This window comes from Sus scrofa, chromosome 17 (assembly GCF_054392235.1).
Source record: "Sus scrofa isolate SSC_HxYL_T2T_F1_AM1 chromosome 17, Sscrofa_HxYL_maternal_Yorkshire_Landrace_v2.0, whole genome shotgun sequence".
NCBI lineage: Eukaryota > Metazoa > Chordata > Mammalia > Artiodactyla > Suidae > Sus > Sus scrofa.
This window is the reverse complement of record NC_139399.1, coordinates 66995986-67019711: the sequence shown is the minus strand read 5'-3', so window position 1 is coordinate 67019711 and position 23726 is coordinate 66995986. Positions and strand designations below refer to the sequence as shown.

Below are 23726 nucleotides of genomic sequence, written 5' to 3'. Positions count from 1 at the left end.
TTTTTTTTTTCCTTTTAATGGCCACACCTGCGGCATATGGAAGTTCACAAGCCAATGACTGAATCAGAGCTACCACTATCAGCCTATACCACAGCCATAGCAACTTGGGATCCGAGCCACATCCGAAAACGACACCGAAGCTTGCAGCAACACCAAAGGCCAGGGATTGAACCTGCATCCTCATGGACCCTATGTCGGGTTCTTAACTGGCTGAGCCACAACAGGAACTCCTCTCCCATTGGTAAGTATCCTAGAACCTTCCCTGGCCACGACATAGAAGCAAAGCGCTATGGGGAGCCTTCCCGGAGGAAAGAGATGAGCTGGGTGTTGCAGGATGCGTAAGAATCTGATGGGCAGAAGCAGCAGCAAGGGGCAGGCTGGGGAGACCTGAAAACACACCAAGGTTGAAGGCTTGTGAGTGCACCCCTGTGCCTGAGAGGGAGAGAGGGCCACGGGCAGCTGTGGGCCAGGGGAGGGAGAAGAGGAGGAGGATGTACCATCAAAACGCCAGCCTCATATGCAGAAAGGATGGGCCTTCACCTGGAGTGCGGAGAACTGGAGCAGAGAGCCGTGGAAAGGGATGGAGAAAGGGCTGAGTGCGGCCGGCTGTCTCGGGGCCCAGGCCAGATGTCTCCCCAGGCCTAGCCAGGGAAGCTCACAGGGATGCAGGCATCTCTTCATGCTGAAAGGACTCAGGTTTACCTTTTTTTCTGCCAAGTTACAGTGTGAATGCGCATCATGAACATAAATTAATGGGGAAAGTTTCCTATACAAAAGCTACTTTTGTTTGTTTGTTTATTTATTTATGGCCACTTCTGCAGCATGTGGGAGTTCCGCTGGCCAAGGATCAAACCTGTACCACAGCAGCAACGCAAGCTGCTGCAGTGACAATGCCAGATACTTAACCTGCTGTGCCACGAAGGAACATTCCAACAGCTGCTTTAAAAAAAAAAAACAAAACCAAATCCCCATACTCTTTTCTGCAGAGGTTGTATCAATTTACCTTCCCGCCAACAGTGTAGGAGGGTTCCCTTTTCCCGTGGGGGGGGGGAGAACAGGGACTGGTCACTCTGCCGTACAGCAGAAACTGACACAACAGTGCATATCAACTATACTCCGATAAAATTAAAAAACCCAAGTCCCTTTGGAGTTAACTAGAAATAAATACATCAGCGGATGATTAGGTAAACAAAGTGTGACCTATCCACGCCACGGATGTCCTCCGACAGTAAAAAGACAATGAAGTTCCAGCACCTGCTGGAACATGGGTGGACCCCAGGACTGATGCACTAAGGAAAAGAAGCCGGACACCAAGGCCCCATATCGACTGAGTTCATGTATGTGAAACGACCAGAATAGGCTAATCTGTAGACAGCAAGTAGATTTGTAGCTCCCTCGGGCTGGGGGGAGAGAGAGGAGTGAGTGCTCTGGGTACAGAGGTTATGGGGGGAGCGGAATAGTCTAGAATTAGGTCATAGTGACGAGTGCAGAACTCTGAACGTACAAACTCACCAGCTAAAGTCAACAAGTAGACTTTATGGTATGTGAATTCTATCTCAATATAATAAATAATCCCTTGCCTTTCAATCTGCCTGAACACTGCCATGTACCTCAGGCCTCCAGAGCGTGCAGCCGATCACCAACCTGCAAAGCACGTGACAATAGTCACCCAAGAAAGACAAAAATCATTTCCCAATGACTGTGAACTCCCTTGCTTAGGCCTTTATCCCCCATAAGGAAACAAACAAAAAAGATGTATCACTCCCTTGCCAAGAGCAAGGCTCATTTGGCAAAATTGCCGTCTATAATGACTGTTCTTTAAAGCAAAGCTCTCAGGTGCAGCCACAAGAAAAGGCAGCAAAACCAGGACAGGACGTCGGCAGACACCCTGCGTGTCCGGGGGAGACAGGGGCGGGGGTGGGAAATAATGCACGCAAGGCCCCCCCACCCCCCACTGCCGTCCAGAATCTGGGGCCAGGGGAGCAGCCTGACCCCCGCGTCTCCCGGGGTTCAGAGCCTTCCCTGACCCCACGTATGCAGTCACGTGGCAGAAAGCCACAGGGAGGGGCGGCTGCACCTGGCCGCCTGCTCACTGCTCTGAGAGCAGCCACCTGGCTCAACCAGGACTCAGCACGAGGATGAGTCTGAGCAGGAAATCTGGGGCCTGGGGACCTGGCTCAGCTCACCAGCCAGCAGGGCTCTGAAGCGCTTCTCGGCGCTGCGGATGAGTCAAACCAGAAGTGATACAAGCCAAGACTCTCAGAGCCCGTCCCGGGTGCGTCCCTCACCCCACATCCTGCTGCCTGCCCTTCTCCCCCTGACCTCCAGTGGCCTATGCAAAGCAGCCCAACACAGCATCCAGCGCCCAAAAACCTGTGTTAAGTGAACGGAAACGGATGGAGGCATTTGCTTCCACTCCTATACCTACAGTGGGACAATCTGTGACAAGCCAAGGCCATGCAAGACCAATCAGGACCAGGACGAGGGGTTCCCCGCTGGATCAGCAGGTTAGGGACCTGGCGCTGTTACTGCTGTGGTGCAGGTTTCACCCCCAGCCGGGGAGCTTCCGAATGCTCTGGGCGTGGCCAAAAGGCAAGACCAATCAGGAGAGACAACCACCCCTCTTCCCTGGGCTCTCCTGAGACAGACACCTCTTGTTCTTGCCGGGATCATCTATCCCACGTGTTCCCCTGAGTTACCTGACACCCCGCACAATGTCAGCCCTCAGTCAATGTCAGCTGATGGCAAACCCTATCAAATCCCTCAGGCCTGGAGCCTTGCACTGGGGGACTCAGAGGCCTAAGCCAGTGGGACCTGCCCAGCATGGAAAACTCAAGGGCTGCAAGCTCATCAAATGCAGAGGGCATCGTGCATCACGGCGGGCTTCACGGAGGAGGTGGGGGCATGGGCGTTACACGGCCCACCCTGGGGCCTACGACCAGTGTGTGGGAACACGTGCTCAGATTTTCATTTAAGCCCCTCCCTCTCTGGGCTCCATTCCCCTTCCTGTCCACGTTGTCAAAAGAGGTTGCCATCACCATCCATGTCTAATGCCAGCTGAGTTCAAACCTGCTGAGTCCCTTTCGGAAGCAGCACCCCATGGACACGTGACACGGTCCCGACGGCTGTTCTCATTTCTGGGCAGGTGGAAAAGTGCCTCCCCCTCCCCTCCAAGTGTGACGGCACAAGTGGCCCGTGTAATTATCTGTGCGCGCGTCCTTAGCGCCACTTCAACACTGTTTTTATCTAAAACATGATGCACCCAGCCAGCTTTTGCTTCTCCACCCTAGTGGAGGTCAAGGTTCGGCTGCATAATTGAAATGGAAACGTTATTTCCCCCACCCACCCACCCGAGTTCCCTCACCTCCGCCTCCTCCTGCTGAGGAGGGAGGCGCTGTTGGACTGTGGAAGGGCCACTGGCCTTGGCTGGGACTCCAGGGCCGGCTTTCTGGGGGATGTGACCGGTGCCCCCGCTTCCAGTGGGGCGGGAAGGGAAAGGGCTGGACCCCAGCCTGCCGAGAACCCCTGCCCCAAGCGGCACAGCATCTTCTCTGTAGTTGCTTTTCATCATTTAATTGGTCGCAAGCTGTAATCACAGGTGCTGTGGTCAGGACGCACTTGGGTAACAACCACGACGAGAACTCCCCGGGCACTCGCTTTTTCTAAAGGTGTCGGCAAAGGCATCACTCAACTCTCACGCGGACGCTCAAACAGAAACCCAGCCTTCAGGGAAAGACCGCGAATGTCTAAGGAAGGCACCAGTGTCTGCCCCTCTGCTGTGAACGTGTGCCTGCGAGGCGCTCGAGATGGGCACCGTGGAATGTGGGAATGCTCTGTGCCAACTCTGCCATGTTCCCATAAACTGAAAAGTCTTCCCAAATAAAAAGGTTATTAAAAATTTTTAAGGGAGTGGGGTGGACTGGGAGTTTGGGATGAGTCGATGCAAACTGGTACCCTTAGACAAGCAATGAGGTCCTGCTGTACAGCACAGGGACCTATATCCAGTCTCTGTGGTGGAACGTGATGGAAGATACATGCGGAAAGGAGTGTGTACCCAGGTGTGACCGGGTCACTTTGCTGTGCAGCAGAAAGTGACAGAAGGTTGTAAATCAACTATGCTTTATTAAAAAAATTTTTGCTAGCCCCACCTAAAGTTACAGAAGGAAACTTTTTCTAAAGGAGACGGCACCCAGGGCCTGCGCGGCCGTCTTGGGAAACGGCAGGTCAGACAGGCTGTGTGTCGGCCCCAGGGGGCCGAGGGAGGAAGCAGAAAGATGCCCCTTGCCATGACGTGGGGCTCAAAGGGCAGAGGGCAGAAGTTTGCCAAGACGACGTCCTTCTGCCGCTCAAGACGGTTTCCCCACATTGTGTCCCTCCCTGTGCGGTGAAGGACGCCCCCCGCTTTCCAGAACAGCCCCCATCTCACTGGTGGAGATTCGCTGTCAAGCTGGCTCCTGCTCGCACCAGGCTGGGAAGGCGGTGCGTCCGGGGAAAGACTCACAGCCTCCCAGGCCCATCGCACACGATGCTCCCAGTGTTCTCCCACCGTAGCTCCCTGCCAAGTTCACCTCCCCAGACCATGGCCCTGACTGTGCCCTCGCGGAGCCACACAGGAGGAAAGTGGCTGAGGGACCCGCACAGACGGGGGCATTCTGTTTCCCTGTAAACTGCAACCCTGTTTAGGAAGATGTGCTGGGGCTCTCGAGCCCTGGGCTATCAGACTTTTAATCATCAGGTGTAAAAACGAAATCATTTTCAGCACCTGCAGTGATTTTTGTGGGTGTCGCCCACTGTTTCTGTAGATTAATTTTTTAGACCAGAAAGAAAAAGCCTCACATCTCATCTATAACAAGAAAAACTGGTTTCCCTCTTCCCTCTCGCTCTCGAAAGTTTCTTACATAAGGAGTTTGTTTTCTTTTTTCTTCTTTCTTTCTTTTTTTTTTTTTTTTAAGGGGAAGAGGTCACTGGTCCAGATGGGGAACAAAATGGAAAGCCTAAGTCCCCACCCCACCCCTTGGGAGACTAGCTATCAGTGTCTTTCCGATGTATTTACAAAAACAATATGTTTAAACATTTGAATAAACAGATTAAAACACAGATTTGTACATCAGCCTCTGCCAGCTGCTCCTCCCCAGCCAAGAATCCTTTTGTCCTTGTGAAACCGAATGAGGACAATTCCTCGAATCCAAGTCCGCGCCTGAGAGGGCCCAGGGATTTGATTTTCTCTTCCTCTGGGTGGCCTCTGGTCTCACATGCTGGCTTCATTCCCCACTGTCCCAGCCTCCGGTTGTGTTCCTACTGCAAGCCCCACCCCCACCCCCACCCCCCGCCCCCCAAGTCCTCTTTGGGAGAAAGCAGAGCTCAAATTGTAAGGCGCCCAGTTCCCCGAGTTCAGAATCCCACTGGTACCCGGAGGAAACAGCTGCCTGACCACAGGCCCCCTCTCCCCGGGGGCACAGGGACCACTGTCCCAGCTCCCTGCAGGACTTGTTTCTAAGCACTAAGGACCTCAGGGTCTTTGGTGGCACACCAGGGAAACACACGGCTCATCCATACTTTCTTTTTTTTTTTTGGCTTTTTACAGCCGCACTTGCAGCATATGGAGGGTCCCAGGCGAGGGGTCGAATCAGAGCTGCAGCTGCTGGCCTAAACCATAGCCATAGCCACACCAGATCCAAGCTGCGTCTGTGACCTACATCACAACTTGCAGCAATGCCAGATCCTTAAACTGCTGAGGCCAGAGATCAAACCCACATCCTCATGGACACTAGGCAGGTCTTTAACCCTCTGAGCCACAACAGGACTCCTCACCCATAGCTTCTCTCTGGCAACCCTGGCTCCACGCCCTCCAGCACACCTCTCAAGGCTGACGATGAGGTTTCCTAGCGGAGGAGAGAGATCATTCCCAGTAGGATTCAGCCCCGGACCTACAGCCATTCTTCCACCCCTTCATTTTAAAGATCACAGAGGTGGACCAGAAGCCACCTCACCGGAGCCCAGGCCATTACCCACACCACCAGACCGTGGCTGTTCACGATGGTGTCAAGTGCACATCCCTGCAAAGGTGGGCACCGTGCAGGCACATGCAGGTGGAAAGGGCGATGCACGCACGCGCCCAGCCTGGCCTGTCTTCCTGTCCACGAAGAGCCGTCCAAGCTGTGCCTTCACTTCCCGCTGCCTGGAGAAGGTTTTATCTTCACTAGACTGTTCTTTAGTCTTTTCAGTGACCCGACCCGTGAGCAAGACGACTGAGGGGGAACAAGCACAAAACTCAACCCCAAAATGCAATGAAGACAGAAAACCTCACCCTCCAAGGCGACAGGGAAATCACCTTCGCCAAACACTTAATGGCAATCAGGTCCCAAGACCTATTCTAGGTCAAAGGAACAGGGGACTAGACAGAGAGGTCCCTGTCCTCAGTGGACTGACATCTTGCAGCAGGAGATAATCACGAAGAAGACAAATGCGTCGATGCGCGAGGTCACTTCAGACAGAGGAAGTGCGACGGAGAGAGAAAAACGGCGTGGAAGGACACGGGTGAAAAGACCTGAACTAGAAGAAAGATTCGGCCACGGGGAAATCTGCGCACAAGCAGTTCTAAACCGAAGGAATGTGACATGCAAAGGTCCTGGGGCAAGCGCTCACTTGGCAAGTTAAAACAGCAGAGGCTGATGGGAGTGCAGAATAACAGCAAAGAGAAGAATGCTAGACATGAGGCCAGAGTTTGTGCAGAGGACAAGGGATGTAGAGCTTTTGAGGCCACGGGAGAAACTACTTCATTCTAAGTAGTTGAGGACACAGCACAGATCAAGAGAGTAGTTGAGAGAAATAGGGTCAGGACAGAAGAAGGAACTTTTCAGAGTCCGGGGGTGGGACACTGGATGAGGGAAAGTGGATGGAAAAAGAAAGAAGATAAACGTCGCACGTTTTGCTGGGGACCACGTGTCTCCTTCCTTCTGCCGCAGACACCTGAGCAAAGAGCCCTGCCGTGTGCTGCTCTGCGACGGGGCCACACAGGTCCCCCAAAGCGTCGTGTGTGTGTTCTGTGCGGCTGACCCACGTGCACGTCCTTGTGCTGGAGGCGGGTTTCTCTATCCCACAGTGGGAGAAACGGATCCAGACTGTCCGAGTGGCGCATCCTCCACAAGGCGTGGCCCGGCTTTCCAGGCATCAGGGGGCCTCTGCGTCGGCCAGGGCCCCACGCAGCCTCCACCTCGTGGCTCACGCGGCAGGACAGCACATTGACTGTAGTGACCGCTTATCCGTCAGCTTCTGTCACTGTTCTGGGCCCTCCTTGGAGATGAGGCAGATTTTAACTTTCTTAGCCCAGCTCCAAGTAGGACTGGGTAAGGCAAGTGTGGGACAAAGCTGCTCAGCCATGACGGGCCAGCAGAGGCGGCCTGCGGCTCCTGTCGAGGAAAGGGCTTCCTCCAGCACAAAATGCCAGGGCGGCAGTTCCCTCTCCCAGGCTGGGCTGCCAAAGCCACTTCCTAGCGGGTCCTTGTCCCTCTAGAGCCTAGCATGGCAGGGCCATCTGACCTAGGACCCTCCCTTCCGAGGCTGGGCCGGGGGGCCCTGAGGCCATCGGGCAGGTTCGTCCAGCCTCCCAATCAGGTCTTGGCAGCCGGGAGACCCAGGCCGCCCCAGCAGCATCCTGCACAATTAAGCACTTCACCCTGTGGGCCTTGGAGCACAGTCTCTGGGGGAAGCAATCTGCCTGCTGCTGTGTGGGAAGCCCAGCCTGTGAAGATGCCCGCCCAGGGAGGGGAGCCGAACAGAAAGCAGGCCCTGACCCTCCCAAAAGTCAGGCAGCGGGCTCAGGCGTGCTTCGTGTCCTGCTGACTCCTTCCTGTACTCCTGGGGTCAGTTGTGCAGAATGCGGCCCCGGGGGCAGTGCTCGGAGAGTACCGGCTGGGAGCCAGCGCATGTGTTCTCTGACGGAAGCGGGACAGGAGCCAAGTGAGCCGAGCTCGGGAGCAGGGTCTGCGGGCGCCGCTGGGCTTGGTGGGCTGGGGACGGTGGAGGCAGCTGAGCGGGCTTTTAGCTGAGTGTAAGGCCCACTGCCAGCCCAAGGCCAGGGCCTACCTTCACCCTGAGGGCCTTTGCAAACCAAAGGGCGGCTTATCCTTTTTTTTTTTTTTTTCCCTTTTGGTCATTTTAGGGCCACACCCAGGGCTTAAGGAAGTCCCCAGGCTAGGGATCGAATCAGAGCTGAAGCTGCTGGCCTACACCACAGCCACAGCCATACAGGATCTGCATCTGTGACCCACCCCACAGCTCACGGGAATGCCAGATCCTTAACCCACTGAGCGAGGCCAGGGATCAAACTCACAACCTCATGGTTACTAATGCAGTTCTTAACCCACTGAACCACAATGGGAACTCAAACCCCACTTGTTCTGCATCCCAGCCAGGCCGGGCCTTTTAGCTCCTTCACTCCTGCCCAAGTGTCCCAGTGTCCCTCCCTTTCCTCTGCACGTCATCACCTTACACCAAACCTGCACGTCTCACTCAGTTCTGAGGGCCTCCAGGAAGCCCAAGAAGATGCCAGCTCCCTGACCAGGTCAGACCTGCCCACACTCGCCACAGCTACAATTCAACAATTAGCCTGTCCTCACTGGCTGAGCCTCGAAACCCCACAGCACAGGGACCGTTCTCCCTTGTCACCAGCTCCAGGCTGGTGGCCTGGCCCGGGGGGGGGGGGGATGGACACCCCTCCCCCGACAACGGGCTGCTCCCAGATCCCTCTCCACGCTTTGCTTCTGCTGTCCCCCTCAGCCTGGAGCTCCTTTCCGGCCCACATCCACATGGACAGCACCTACCGTCCATCGAGGCAGATTCAAATGCCACCTCCTTAGTGGTCTCGCCGGCTAGAGGGGGCCACCCCGTCCTGCACGTCAGTGGCATGGTCTCCGCAGCCCTTTCTGGGTGCAGCTCTACCAGCCTCTCACTGTAATGGATTTAGCCTGGTTTCCTGCAGTCTGAGCTCTCCGAGGCTGAGAGCACGCTGCTTGCATTGCTGTGGTTCCTGCAGCACCTAAGATGGTGCCAGGCGCCCAGCAAGGACAAATCATCGCCCAACTGATCGGGTGCTAAGCCAGCAACACCTGTGAACCATGATGGGTGGGGTCAGTCATTACAGGCCTCGCCAATGAAAAGGAGGCTGGCACAGGTGAGGCCAGTTTGGACCCAGGTAGCCCTGCCCCATGTCACCACACTTAGCCATTAAACCAAGCTCCTTCCTTCAGCAGGCAGATGGGAGGGGCTGGGGCAGCCCCCTCCCCGCCACGGTTGCTTGGACTCCGCTCCTCTCTCGGAGAATATCTCCCAACATACAGGCTTCAGCAGGCACCAAACATTTGAGGCCAACCCACCCTGTTAATTCGAAAATCACAAAACATCTCAGTTCAAACTGCTGTGAATCTCCACTGAGAGCTTCTCCACAAAATGCTCCCTCTTTGAAAAGCCCATGCCCAGGATCCAGGTTTTAATACCATCTTTGATGCGCCAGGTCAGGCATCCCCCTGGCCAAATGGCAGAGCGGGAACACTGGGAGCAGCTGGGGTTGAACCTTGGCTGTGTTCTCACTAGTTGTGGGCAAGTTCCTTTGCCTTCCAAAGCCTGGTGCATGCCTGTCTGGCAGCGGCAGTAGTAACACCAGGCAGTTGCGGGAATGAGGTTCGAGGTGCTCCACCGGGAGGCAGCTCTCCAACATCCTGTCCCTGTTAACGGTGGGAGCACCTCTGCTCTGACTCCCCTCAGTAGCCTCCAGTCCTGGGCCGCATAGGCTGGAGGTGCCCAGAGTAAGGGCTGCCTCTTCCTCTCCAGAGAGAGGGTGGAGGGGCCCCAGGCGAGGGTGTGCACAGATCAGGGAGGCAGGTCACGCCCACAGCAGTGGATCCCACCCCCACTCCCCTTACGCCTCCACCTCCGCACCAGCCCCCGCATCCTCATCCACGCCCCAGAGCACTGCGTGGTGTGCTCTTGCTCACGCACACAGGCCTGCGGCCCCAGACCCCGTGCACCTGGGAACGTGGACCTTCCCGGGTCCCAGCGGTGCTCAGTCTGGAACACCGGCCCTAACCGGGAGCCCAGGGTGGCAGGGCCGGGCTCCTGGCCTCCCTTCCACGAATACACTGGCAGGCCAGCTGAGTGTATTTGCATATAATTTGCATGTGTTGACACAGCCGTTCCCATCTCAGCACAGAGCACTTCCAAGCTAACCTGTTATTACCGCTCCTCCGAAGCCTAGTTTTCCTTAGTGCTCCCACTGCTTACCCACCCCCTGCCAGAAAGCGCTGAGAGACAGGCCAGGGGCTGACTCTGCGGGCCTGGCGGTTCCCCCAGCATCCCTGGGCCTCGGCTTTTCCCCTGGACCACCACAAATTGCATCATGCTCCCAGGGGGCAGACCCAAGGAGACCTCCCGGCACAGAAAGGTTAGCATGCGCCAGGAGCTGGGCGCCCTGGAGCACGGCAGGCTGCCTTATGCTCACCAGAGGCCAGGACCCAAGTCTGATGGAGAACTTGGCCCCTACTCTCCCCAGATGAGGTTTCTGAGTCTTGCGTCGGGGGTCCCCTGTGCTGTGGATTCTAGTTCTAACAAATACATAAAAATACCTGGTTAAATTTGAGCTTTGAAGAAACAACAGATAATCCTGCTCGGTGAGGAGGCCCCGTGGGTACGGGAAACACGCTTATACTGCAGGAGGGCCACCGTGTACCTGAAATCCAATCTCCACTAGGCCTCCTGTTTCCTTCCTGAGAGCCCTACCTGGGCCCTGGGCCCATGGGTTTCTGTTATCACGAATGTCCTGTTTTCTCCCAGCTTTCAGCTAAGCCCAGAGGAGCAGGGCTTTATTTCCTAAGACTCCAGGTTCCCAGTGTAGGGTACGAAAGAGGGCAATGACTACTTGTGAGGTAGGCTGAGAATCGCTGCGGGGAGAGGTGGGGAGAGAGAACACGTGTTTCCTAATTTAGTTAAAAATCTCAAACCTGCTCCTCTTTGGTTTCTATGAGGAACCTGGCGTTATCCGTGCAAGTGTGAGGCCACATTTCCTGTGGCGAGGGGCCCGTTTGTTTGCATCAGCAGGGCCCGTCTCTAGGGCTCTCTCGGGATGTGAGGCCTGCAGCGGTCACAGGGGAAGAGGCGGTGGTAGGGAGGGCCTGTGGCTGGGCTTCTTGGGAGTGAGGGTCCCTGAAGAGCCCTCAGCCCACGTGGAACAAAAGCCTCCTCCCCAGACCTTTGTCCGGCTTCCCCACAGCACTGCTGACAGCAGGACCCCACACGCAACCGGAGCCCATCATCCGCCCAATTGCTGAGCTTCACGCGCGCATCCTCTGAGGGGGCGGCACTCAGGGGGCTCCGCCCTTCACTCACTGTCACTGGCAAGTGCAGAAGGTGCTAAGCAGGCAGGGGGGCCCTAGCTCAGGGCTCTGCAGCCCGCCCTCGGATAGGCTGAGTTCGGGCTATTCCAGCTGGGACACCTGCACTTGCCGAATGGGCGGAGTCCATGCCACAGGGGAACCACCTTGTCGACACTGAGTGTAAACACGTGTTTCACCCAGGAGTGCAAGCCTTTTTTAGGGAGAAAGTGCTATTTTATAGTGAGATCAATGGGTATACTACAGAGGGCAAGGCAAAATTTTTGTGTTCTGAAAATAAAATGCATGGAGTTCCCACTGTGGCTCAACAGGTTATGAACCCAACTAGCATTCACGAGGATGTGGGTTGGATCACTGGCCTCGCTCAGTGGGTTAAGGATCCAGCATGGCTGTGAGCTGTGGTGAAGGTTGCAGACACGGCTCCCATCCTGAGTTGCTGTGGCTGTGGTGTAGGCTGGCAGCTGCAGCTCCAACTCAATCCCTAGCCTGGGAGCTTCCATGTGCCATGGTTGCAACCATAAGAAAAAGAAGAGAAAACACAAAAGATAAGGCTCCGTCTCCTCCTCCATCAAGATGCCATAAGGGGAGTTTCCTGGTGGCTCAGAGGGTTAGGGATCCAGCATTGTTACTGCTGTGGCATGAGTTCGATCCCTGGCCCCAGAAACTTCTGAATGCCATGGGTGTGGTCAAAATTTTCTAATTTAACGTTTTTTCTATTTTCTTTTTAGGGCCATACCTGTGGCATAACCAAACCATGTCTGCACCCTACACCACAGCTCATGGCAATGCTAGACCCCAGCCGTACCTGCAACCTATGCTGCAGCTTGTGGCAACACCAGATCCTTAACCCACTACTGAGGCCAGGGATCAAACCCACATCCTCATGGATACAAGTCAGGTTCTTAATCTGCTGAGCCACAACGGAAACTCCCTACATTTTTTTTTAAATTAAAATTAAACTTAAAAAAAAAGAGAGAGAGAGGTTGTCGGGACAGCAGCAGCAGCCTTGTAGAGTGTTGCCGGCATTAAGGGAGAGCAGGCAAAGCCCGCTTCCCAGCACAGCACTGGGCAGTAAGAGCAAGGCATTCTCGAATCATAACTTTGGGATTAAGATCCCTTCACCTGCTCTCTGGCCTCCAACCTCCCTGTGCGTAAAGAAATTACAAAGCAGCAAAGGGACGCCAGGTTCTTGGCACCAGGGGAAGCTTTCTCTTGATTTTCTAGTGGCAGCCCCTGGTGGGGTCTCAGACACACTGACCTGGAAGGGGCCAGAGATTCTCGTTCCCAACAGAGAGCCCACCCACTGGCTCATCCATCACCTCTTCTGGCCGAAAACAGCTGTTTGCCACCCAGATCCACCCAACGCTGGCTGCTGAAGAGGCCCCGCAAGAGGCTGTGACCAGCCATGCTCAGGGAGTGTGGTGTGGTCGAGGGCGGCACTCGCCCAGACACACGCAGCAGAGATGGGTGGGCCCGGGACCCCTGAGTCGGCGGTCAGGGAAGAAGGATCGACCCCAACCTCTTGGCAAAACGCCCAAGGTCAGGGCCCCGCTGGCTTACACACTCTCGGGGGCCTGACCTTCTTCCCTGAGAACTTGGGAAATCCAAAGATGGCAATGCTTCCAGAGGACCTGAAGAGTGGCTTGGCCAGGGGTCATCAGAGACCGCCTCTGTGTCTCTCTGGTCAGCAGAGAGGCCAGCCACGTGTCCTGGGGACTCAATGGGTTGTCCATGCTCCTGCGTTGGACGGACCCACCATGAATGAACTTGACAAGGACCACACATAGGTCTCAACACATGGCTCTGGAAGCCAAGTTGTCAGTGGCTGGGTCTGACTACGGGATCGGGGTGGGGGGGCGGATATTCTGATTAACTTAAGGGAGTATGAGGGGTGTCCTTCCAGTTAGGGGCCGTGATGTCATCACACTTTCTCTCCGACCTAATAACTGTCGCCAATGTCCAGAAGCAGCCATCCCACCGCTCAGCTGCCGCGTGGCCTTCCATTCCTCACTCCCGCTTGGCGCCCCAGCTGGCTGTTACCCTGCTATTGCCTGGGAGACCGCGGCACCGTGCTCATAACATCTCCTGCGTTTACACCGCTCTTCCGATGCACAGCCCGGGCCGTGAAGGATGAACAGGCGTGATCGGGGTAATGAACCCCAGACACGATTCCAGCCGACATCTGATCAACCCCAGCCCCGTAACTAGTTCCTGCTAGACTATCGCACTTGTCCAAACCTGTTTCGGAAATATGCTTTGTCAACATCCCCCACTCGGGGAGTCAGCAGCCCCGTTCTTGTTCTTGTTCGTGGTGGTAGAGTGGGCCCCCAAACCCTGATCCAACCTCTTTTTTCCCAATTTCAGCTTTGCACAGCCTTTCCTTTTTGGAAAACAAAGCGCAACAATGGCAGCTCTCCCTTGGCCAGTGGCCAGCCAGCCAAGGGCTGGAGCCAGGAGATTAACGGATACACCCGGAGAGGGCCAGGTCAGAGAGCAGAACATTCTGGACACACGTTTGTGTTGGAGACCAGACCCTGAGGCCCGCGAGCCCCGCACGTGAAGGTCAACACCTCCTGGTTTGAAGGACAGGCTGAGGCCCTTCAGAACCTGTGGATGAAACACGCCTATGACATTAATTAATGCCAGGCAAAATGTAACAGCAGATCTTGGCAACTAAAAATAGACCTGTGCCATCTGATTCATCCCCTGACTGCACAGAACTCGGAGCTCCTTCACCGGCCTCTCTGCTCCCCGCGCGCCGCTTCCCGGCCTCGCCCTCGGCCTCCATCTTTGATCCTCTCCTCCCGCCCAGCCAGCGCCTTGAACCTGCCGGCGGCGGCGGCGGCGGCGGCGGCGGCGGCCCGGCTCGGCTCCCCTCCGACCACGGGCAGGCTTCATGGGCCGGGGGAGCGTTTCTTTTCCTGGCTCACATGGTGGCGAGCCACGCAGTCTGGCCTCAGTCCTGCCCGTGCGGGCGTCTCTGCCGTTGCATCACACACACAGCTCCACGGCTTCGGGGCCGTTCCAGCCCCTTCTATTTTAAACTTTGTTGATTTCTCCTGGGAAGGAAGCCTATTTCATACAGATTAGCTGGACAGCTGGGTCGGACTGCTTCTGATTACCGGGCTTGGGGCCACTGGGGAAGCAGGTTTCCCAAAGCCCCTTGGACGGAGACGCGTTCCATAGGGTCCCCAAGGACGCGGTGCGGGGTCAGCGCTCGCTCGAGGGAGGAAGGTCAGCGGCCCCAGTTGGAAATCAACAGGTCAAGCCCAAGGCAGGGTCAGACCTCCGTCTGCATGGCAGGCTCGGGAGGAAGGCTGTGCGGAGCGGTGGAGGAGGGGGCACGGGAAGCCCCCTGCTTCCAGAGCTCGCGCGGGGCCCTAAGTGGGGGCTTGTGTCAGAAACCAGGGCGTGTGCTGGGGAGGAAGCATCCATCATGCTTGCCTGAGATAATCACTCGGGAGGCGACAGACAAGGCTCAATGATTCAGGTCCCTTCATCTGGCCTTGCCTCCCAGACCTCCAGGAGCACAAAGACATCACAAAGACCGCTCTCACCTTGACGTGGTCAGTCCACAGGCAGGTGGGGGCTGCCGCGCTCTCCTGCAAACCGGTGGCTCCGACGAGGCAGGAGCTCTCTCCCTGCACGTCCCATCTCTGCCTTTGCTGCTCTCTATGCTTCTCTAGAGGAAACCGAGGGCTGGCATTTGTTTTAATTGTGTGAGTGGAGGGTGGGGGGTGTCGGGGGTGCCCAGGCGGTGTGGGGCGGTGAAGGGACACGGGGGGAGTGTGCAGCCTGCCCTGGTGTGGGTTCGGGTTGAATGGCCGACGCCCGGGAGATGGTTTGCCTGCTGGAGCTCCGTGTGCTGCAGCTCTGTGTGTGGGCGGCGGCAGCTACACGGCTGGGTTTCAAACCATTACATTGAACATTTGCAAACAGATAAAAAAACAAAACCATCCGGTACGAATGGAAACTTGTTTGCCTCTCTCTCTCTCTCTCTCTGCGCTCTCTCCCTTCCACCCCCCGCTTGGGTTTCGGAGGAGGTGGGTGAGGGTGGGCATCGCCTGCTTGGCACTCCCCCAGCCCCATCTCTTCCAGCCATGCCACCCAGCCCCACGGCCACGAGCACGGACAGGTGGGTCAGGTCCTGGACATCAACCCCCTCGGCGTGGGGGATCCCCAGACATTTGAGAAGGATTTTTCTCTTCCCCGGGGTCTTGCCCAAATTCCAGCCAGAGCGCCATTACGCCCAAGGAGGACCTGGGTGTCCACACCTGGCCATCTCTTATCCTTCCTAGTTTCGAAGCTACCTTAGACCTGGCCAGCGAAGAGGGGTGAAGCACACTCTCATACCTGACGAGACTTCCCAAGGCATTCTTTCCGAATGGTTGCGTGAGATACTCCATAAAAAGGGAGGGGAAAAAAGTCCTCTGGTCAAATTTCTTTGGGAACTGTTGCATCCTGTATTGCTCTGGGATAGTTCAGTGTTCAGGCGAAGGCTCTGAGAAGTTCTGCAAAAGAGGATCCTACTAAACTTTGTTTAATCCAACATTTCCAAAATGTGTAGATTTTAGGTGAAAGAATCCTCTCTGCGCACCAGTGACATCACCCACACACATTCATACCTGCCTCCTTTCCCTCCCCCACCCCCCCCACCCCCAGCGGTGGCCTGACCCACATCTACATTTTCAGGCAGAGAGCAGGAGGGGACAGGCAAAGAGAGATACTGGGAGCCAGGTAGGTCAAAGGTCGCCATCTTAGGCTACACTGGACTTGTTATTAACTCAGGAGCCCCAGGTGGTTAGCAGTGAACTTGAGACTGTGGTTCTGGCTGGACAGGGAACATGAGGGAAGCAGATGATCCCTCAGGGCCCCGGGGTGGAGGGGAGGGGGGGTTGTCAGTGCACCTTCTCTTCCACCCCAAGGGGGTCCCTGGTCACCTCTGCAGCCCACGGAAGGGAGCAGCCTGTGGCTGGGTGCTGACCCAGGCTGGTGCAAGAGTCCTCTGTTGCCCTGTCCAGACCTCCACTGGGCACTGTACAGATCAGGTGACAGGTCTGATCCTGGACAGCATGAGACAGCAGGCAGAGGAATGGAAGCATGAAACATGTGAACTCTGAGAGAGGCATCCGTGTCAGAAAGGGCCTTTGTACAACTATAAATGTAATAAAATTCATTGAGTAATTTAAAAAAAAAAATGAAAACAAATCTATTTCTCCAACATCTCTCTCATAAACTCAAAATGGATTAAAAAAAAGAAAGAAAGAAAAAGAAAAGAAAGAGCCATGATGGAAGGGCACGCAGGAGGTTGGGCTGGGTTGGGGGTGCGCTCTGCTAGATTTGGGGGCCACTCTGGCTCATCAGAGTCCGCAGACCCCAGCACTACAGCTCACCACCAGTGGAGTCTTGGCCCAGCTCTGTGAGCCTTAGCCACCTCATCTGAAAAGGTTCTCAACCAAGGGTGACCTCTGCCCCCCAGGGGGCATCTGGCAAAGTCCGGGGACAATTTTGGTTGTCACAACTAGGGGAGAGTACCCCTGGCATCCAGGGGTAGAGTCCAGGGATGCTGTTAAACAGCCTATGATGGCCGGGGTGGCCCCGAGACAGAGGATACTCCAGCCCAAGGTCAACAGGGCACAGAAACAGGACGCATCTGGGTAGGTCTCCAGCGCCGCTCTGAGCGGTTCACAGGAGCCTTCTGAGTAAACCGGAAGGCAGTTCTGTTGTTCCACTTGGTAAGGAAGAGACTCCCTATCATTTAGATGGTATTTCACTTCTGATTGGGTGGCAAGACAGAAACAGATGGAAAGCAGCGTAAGAGCTCTCTGCTGCAGGCCAAGAAGAGAGAAAGCCCGCCTGCCTTATAAACACTCCAAAGTACATGATTTAAAAAAAAAAAAAAAGTAAGAAAAAGCAAGAAAAGAAATGCCTCCTCTTGCTTAAGAACTTGAACTCTGTGTGAACAAAGTGAAATGGGTGTAGAAAAGCTTTAAAAAGCTTGCAAGCACTTTGAGGGATAATCACTGGTAATTAGAGCATTTTACCGACGCCGTTAAAGAGGCTTTAAACAAAGCTGGAATTGTTCGTTGGCCTTTCCCTGGAGGAGGGTGATGGTGGCGCTGACAACACTCATGTGTCCGGCCTGGTCAGGGGTTTTCTTTTTGAGAAATCCGCAGCCAGGCTTGCAACACGAGCCTCAGCACATGGCAGATCCTCTGAGGCCGACAAAAAGGGAACGTGAAATTCAGGTCCAGGCTCCTGTTCCCGCTGACTGCCCGGCCCCGAGGAGGAAAAGCTGGCTGAGTCGCTCCCCGCGGCACCTCCGGCAGCACCCCCGGAGAGGGACTCGAGTCCATCCAGGCCCTGGAAGTGGATGCCCCTGGACAGTGGGCGGGAGCCGCGGAGAGGCAGGTCGGGTCGGGCCTGTCGTGACTGGAGAAGGGGAGGGAAGGCCGGTCCCGAGAGGGAAGGAGGGGGGGGGGGGCGTGTGCAGGGGAGTCTGTGCTGAGACCAGCGCCCACGCACAGGCTTTCGAGGAAAAGGCCACCAGCCAAGTTTCTGACGTGGACACTGGACGAGACCCACACTTGCCAGTTCCATCGGCTTCCTCCGGGAGCCAGCCCAGAGCCAGGCCAGCCCGAGAGTCCCCCCCGCTCCCCTGCCACCCCAAAGCCACCTCTCCACTTGCGACCAGCACAGCTGACGGCCGTGTAGCTGAGAACGTTCCTGTGCCTGCGTTTTGTTTGGCTCTAGGAGCACACGGTAAAGGAAAAACAAAAGCAGAGTCCCTGCTTTCATGGGGTGCATAGCCGGCTGAGGTAAAAAGACAAAAATCAAAAAATAAAGAAAAAGACAGCGTTACCATATGATCCAACGACTCCACTCCTGGGTATATATCCAGAGAAAACTCTAATTCAAAAAGATACATGCACCCCAATGTTCATAGCAGCACTATTGACAAGAGCCAAGACATGGATGCAACCTAAACATCCATCGACAGATAAATGGTCCATATACACAATGGAATAGTACTCAGCCATTAAAATAGGGTGAAATAATGCCCTTTGCAGCAACATGGATGGACCTAGAGATTCTCATACCAAATGAAGAAAATCAGACAGAGAAGGGCAAATACCGTAAGGTATCACTCATGTATGGAATTTAAAGTAGGACACAAATGAACCAATCTCCAAAACAGAAACAGACCCATGGACAAGAAGAACAAATTTGTGGTTACTAAAGGGGAAAGGGGGGACAAGGAGAAATTAGGAGTCTGGGACTAACATATACACACTACTATATGTGAAATAGATAACCAACAAAGACCTACTGCTTAGCACAGGAAACTATACTCAACATTTTGTAATAACCTCTAATGGAAAAGAATCTAAAAGAACGTGTGTGTGTGTGTGTGTGTGTGTGTGTGTGTGTGTTATAAAATTGAATCACTTTGCTATACACTGAACCTAACACAACATTGTACATCAACTACACTTCAATTTTAAAAATTAAATTTAAAAAATCCAGTTCATTCAATCAGTCATTGGCTGAGAATTTGAACCTCTACTTATTCCAGGCACAATTAGAAGAGGAAAAAAATTATGTAAGCAAATTACTACCAAAAACCACAATGAAAAGAGTACAATGCTGTGAAACTGCCTGGAGAGTACTGCTCCTCAAAAGCTCTCTATTAAAAGGCGCTGGAGGGGCTGGTGTGAGGGACCGATCGATCCAGGCTGAGATGGCTGGAAAGGGAGCGGATTTCCCTTCCTCAGTCCGCCACTTCTTGTTTGTTTGTTTTTTGCTTTTTGTTTTGCTTTTTAGGGGCACACCTGTGGCATATGGAAGTTCCCAGGCTAGGGGTGGAATCGGAGCTGCAGCTGCTGGCCTACCTCACAGTCAAAGCAACCTACACCACAGTTCACAACAAGGCCGGATCCCTGACCCACTGAGCAAGGCCGGAGATCGAACCCGCATCCTCATGGATACAAGCCAGATTCACTTCCGCTGAGCCACAACAGGAACTCCAATGCATTATTCAACGCACCTGGCGTTGTCTTGAACCCCCACAATTGCTATGAACCCCAAACTGTGGAAGCACTAACTTAAATGTGCCAGCAGGGGCCTGAGAGCTCTTGGAGGGAAGCGGCCGTTCAGAACCTGGGACAGCTCTCATGTGCCTGGCCACTGGCTCTCTAGCTGCCTGCCCTTCCTGCAGGCCGGGCCAGAGGAGGTCCAGGGCGCCCCTGCCCAGGCGCTGCCCACCTCGCCAAAGCCGCTACTCCTCACGGAAGTGGCTGCTGCTTTCCGCCCGCCCACGCCCCCACCCCGTCTCGCAGCCTCCGTGGCTTCTACTCCACTTCCATGTCACCCCCGACTCTTCTCCTGAGACTCGAAGGTGCCAAGGGAGGGTCTCCTTGGCTCACCTGGTCCACGTGAACTGCAACGCTGGGCAGATTCTGCCCTTGGGACCCATCCGTAAGCTCCTGGCCTTCGCATAGCTGACTACTGGGGTGGGACAGCCCCAGGCAGGCAGCCGAGGCCTGTGAGCGCCCCGAGGGGCACCCCCAGCTCCCACAGGGGGCCCTCTTCCCCACATGCGGATGCTCTCAGGTGGGGGTCGGGGCCAAGCTGGTGGCTCATGAGAACCACCATTTCACACACTTTACAAATATGTTTTTAAATTGTAGTCGTTATATTTTTATTTAAATGTGACTGTACACAGCACGAAGAATTCTACCCAAAATGTTGTGATCCTCTGTGTGGGAAAAGAATCTGAAAGAGAGTGGCTGAGGGCACATCCTCACAGAACCACCTCGCTGTACAGCCGAACCCTGTACGTGAATCAGCCATACTCCAGTAAAGCTCCAGAAAGTGAAGGAATCAATCAATTCAAAGAAGTATTGTGGTTGCCGAGGGGGTGGGGGAGAGAGTGGGAGGGACTCAGAGTTTGGGGTTGGCAGCCGCAAACCATTCCATTTAGAACGGATAAGCAACGGGTCCTACTGTACCGCACAGGAAACTCTATCCAGTCTCCAGGGACAGACCAGGACGCCAGACAAGACAAGACAAGGAGTGTGTGCATGTGTGGGACAGGGCCACTGTGCTGTACAGCAGAAACTGGCACAACACTGTAAAGCAACTATACTTTAAAAAAAAAGAAAAAGAAAGAAAGAAAGAAAAATCAATACATACAATTGTTATTGCTCTAGCTAGCAGAGTCAACTGGTGTGTATCCCTCTTAAATACATTTTAATAGCCAATTTAAACAAAATATTAATTTTAGGAGTTCTCTTATGGTGCAGCGGGTTACGGCTTGGGTTGCTGCTGTGGCGTGGGTTCGATCCTTGCCTCGGGGACTTCGGCATGCCATAGGCATGGGCAAAAAAAATTTTAATTTTATTCTAAGACATATGGAAATCCAAACAAAATGTAATAGCTAAAATGATGTGGGAGTGGTGCGGTGGTAATGAATCCAACTAGCATCCATGAAGATGCAGGTTCGATACTTGGCCTCGCTCAGTGGGTTAAGGATCCAGCGTTGCCCTGAGCTGTGGTGTAGGTCGCAGACAAGGCTTGGATCCTGTTTTGCTGTGGCTGTGGCATAGGCTGACAGCTGTAGCTCCTATTTGACCCCTAGCCTGGGAACTTCCATATGCTACAGGTATGGCCCTAAAGAGCCAAAAAAAAAAAAAAAAATGTGGAAAAAACGGAAAAGGTGGAGGAATCACATTACCTAATTTTAAGAGTTAGTCTACACCTGGAGTCATCAAGACAGTACTGATGGAAATAAACTCATAGATCAATAAAACTGAATAAAGAACCAGAAATAGAGCCACACAAATATGCGTGCCTGATGTTGACAAAAGCACAAAAGCAATTTAATAGAGGAAGGATAATCTTTTCCACCAATGATGTTGGAGCAGTTAGATGTCTTAAGCAGAAAAGAAAGAAAAATCTATGCTAAACCTCTCACTTTATGTAAAAAGTACCTCGAAATGGATTGCAGATTTAAACATGAGATGTGAAACTGTACAACTTTCCAAAGAAAACATAAAAGAAAAGCTGTGGGGCCTAAGGTTAAGGCAAAAAAATTCTAAGACATGACACCAAAATTACAAGCCATAAAAGAAAAAAGTCAAATCAGACTCCATTAAAATTAAACCTTGTCCCCAGCAAAAGATGCTATTAAGAGGATGAAAAACAAGCTTTATTGAACAGCTGGTGCTGGAACAACTGGACATCCACAAGCCAAAAAAAAAAAAAAAAGAATCTAGATAGCAAACTTTACACGCGTCACAAAAATTAACTCAAAATGCACCACAGACCAAAATGCAAAATGCAAAACCACACAACTCCTGGAAGATAACATGGGAGAGAACGCAGACAACATTCTGGAAAGGGCAAAACTATCGAGACAGTAACAAAGATTAGTGGTTGCAAAGAGTGAGAGCAGGAGTTCCCGTTGTGCATCGGAAGTGAATCCAACGAGTATCCATCAGGATGAGGCTTCGATCCCTGGCCTTGCTCAGTGGGTCCAAGGATCCGGCGTTGCCGTGAGCTGTGGTGTAGATCACAGATGAGGCTCAGATCCCGTGCTGCTATGGCTGTGGTGCAGGTTGGCAGCTGCAGCTCTGATTCAACCCCTAGCCTGGGAACCTCCATATGCCTCGAGTGCAGCCCTAAAAAAAAGAAAAAAAAAAAAAAGTGAGAGGGGAAGAGGGAGGGATGAATAGGCAGAATGCAGAGGGTCTGGGGCGAGTATGTATGATGGCGTTATATGAATACGCATCTTCATATGTGCTTCCAAATTCGTAGACAGTGCAGCATCGAGAACAAACCCTGATGAAAACTGCAGTCTTTGAGTTATGATGATGTGTCCCTGTGGGTTCATCAGCTGTAATGTACCACCTGCTGGGGGTGTTGACAGCAGTGTGTGGGGCCAGGGGCATAGGGGGACCCACCGTACTTTCTGCTCACTTTTGATGGGAACTTAAAATTGCCCCCTCCCACCTGTGAAATGAAGTCTTTATTTTAAAAAAAACAGGAAGAAGACATTTCTAAACCACATATCTGGCAAAAGTCTAGTGTTCAGAATATATCAAGAATTCTCACCACTCAACAGTGAAAGTAACAATCCAGTTAGAAAATGGGCAACAGACATGAGCAGACACTCGTCCAAGAGGACAACCAGATGGCCAGGAAGGACGTGAGAAGATGCCCAGTACATTAGCCACTGGGGATGCAAACCAAAACCATGATGAGATGTCACCACACACCTGTCTGAACTGCTAAGGTGAAAAACACCAGCAATACCAATGCTGGCATAGATGTGGATAAACTGGGATCACTCGCCGGTGGATGGTGTGAGGGAAAAATGGGACAGTCTCTGAAAAAACTGTTTGGCAATTTCTCATGAACTTAGACACCTCAACAACTGCACTCCCAGAGTCATACAAACCTGTATGTTTATAAGTGCTTTATTTGTAATATCCAAATAACTGGAAACAACCCAAATGTCCTTCAACAGTTCCATGATTAAGTAAACTGCAGGCATCAACATCATGGAATACAATTAAGCAATTTAAAAAAATCTGTTGAGGAGTTCCCTGGTGGCTCGGTGGGTTAAAGACCTGGTGTTGTCACCACCATGGCTCTAGTCACTGCTGTGGCTCGGGTTCAGTCCCTGGCCTGGGAACTTCCGCATGCCGTAGGCACAGCCAAGAAAAAGAAAATCTGTTGATATACACAACAGCTTGGATGGTATGACACCACTTATATGTGGGGTCTAAAACATGGTACAATTGAGCCCATCTGCCGAACAGAAACAGATCATGGACAGGAGGGCAGACTTGCATCTGCCGGCAGGGAGGGTGGGGAGAGGGGACTGAGAGGGAGTTTGGGGTGGGGAGATGCAGACTGTCACCTTTGGAAGGATAGGTGTTTCCGTCCTGCTGTGCAGCGCAGGCAACTGTGTCCAGTCTTCCGGGTGAGAACCCGATGGAAAATTTAAAAAAGGCGGGGCGTACAGGTGTCTGGGTCACTTTGCTGTATGGCAAAGGTTGAAGGAACATTGTCAATCAACTATAGTTTAATAATAAATAAATTAATTAATTAATTTAAAAAACAACTTGGATGAATGTCAAGGGCCTTGTGCGGGTGGAAAGAAAAAGCAATTGTACATCCTGCATGATTCAATTTAAAATGACAAAATTACAGAGGTGGCAGGCAGATTAGCGATGGCCAGGGCCGCAGGGGTGGAGAGTGCAGTGTGACCGTGAAGGGGCAGCCCAGGGAGCTCCTTTGTGGTGACTGACAGTTTTGCAACTTGACAGTGTCTAC

The 23726-nt window shown here is 53.4% G+C and overlaps 1 protein-coding gene across 1 annotated transcript in view; it reads right to left on the bottom strand.

Moving 5' to 3' along the window:
• Window positions 1–15056, bottom strand: part of ZNF831 (zinc finger protein 831) — a 106285-nt gene extending 91229 nt beyond the window's left edge. The window contains exon 1 of the mRNA XM_005673065.4: window positions 14942–15056. The gene's annotated coding sequence lies outside the window, so the exon portion shown is untranslated. The remainder of the gene's footprint in view (window positions 1–14941) is intronic.
• Between the last annotated feature and the right edge of the window lie 8670 nt (window positions 15057–23726).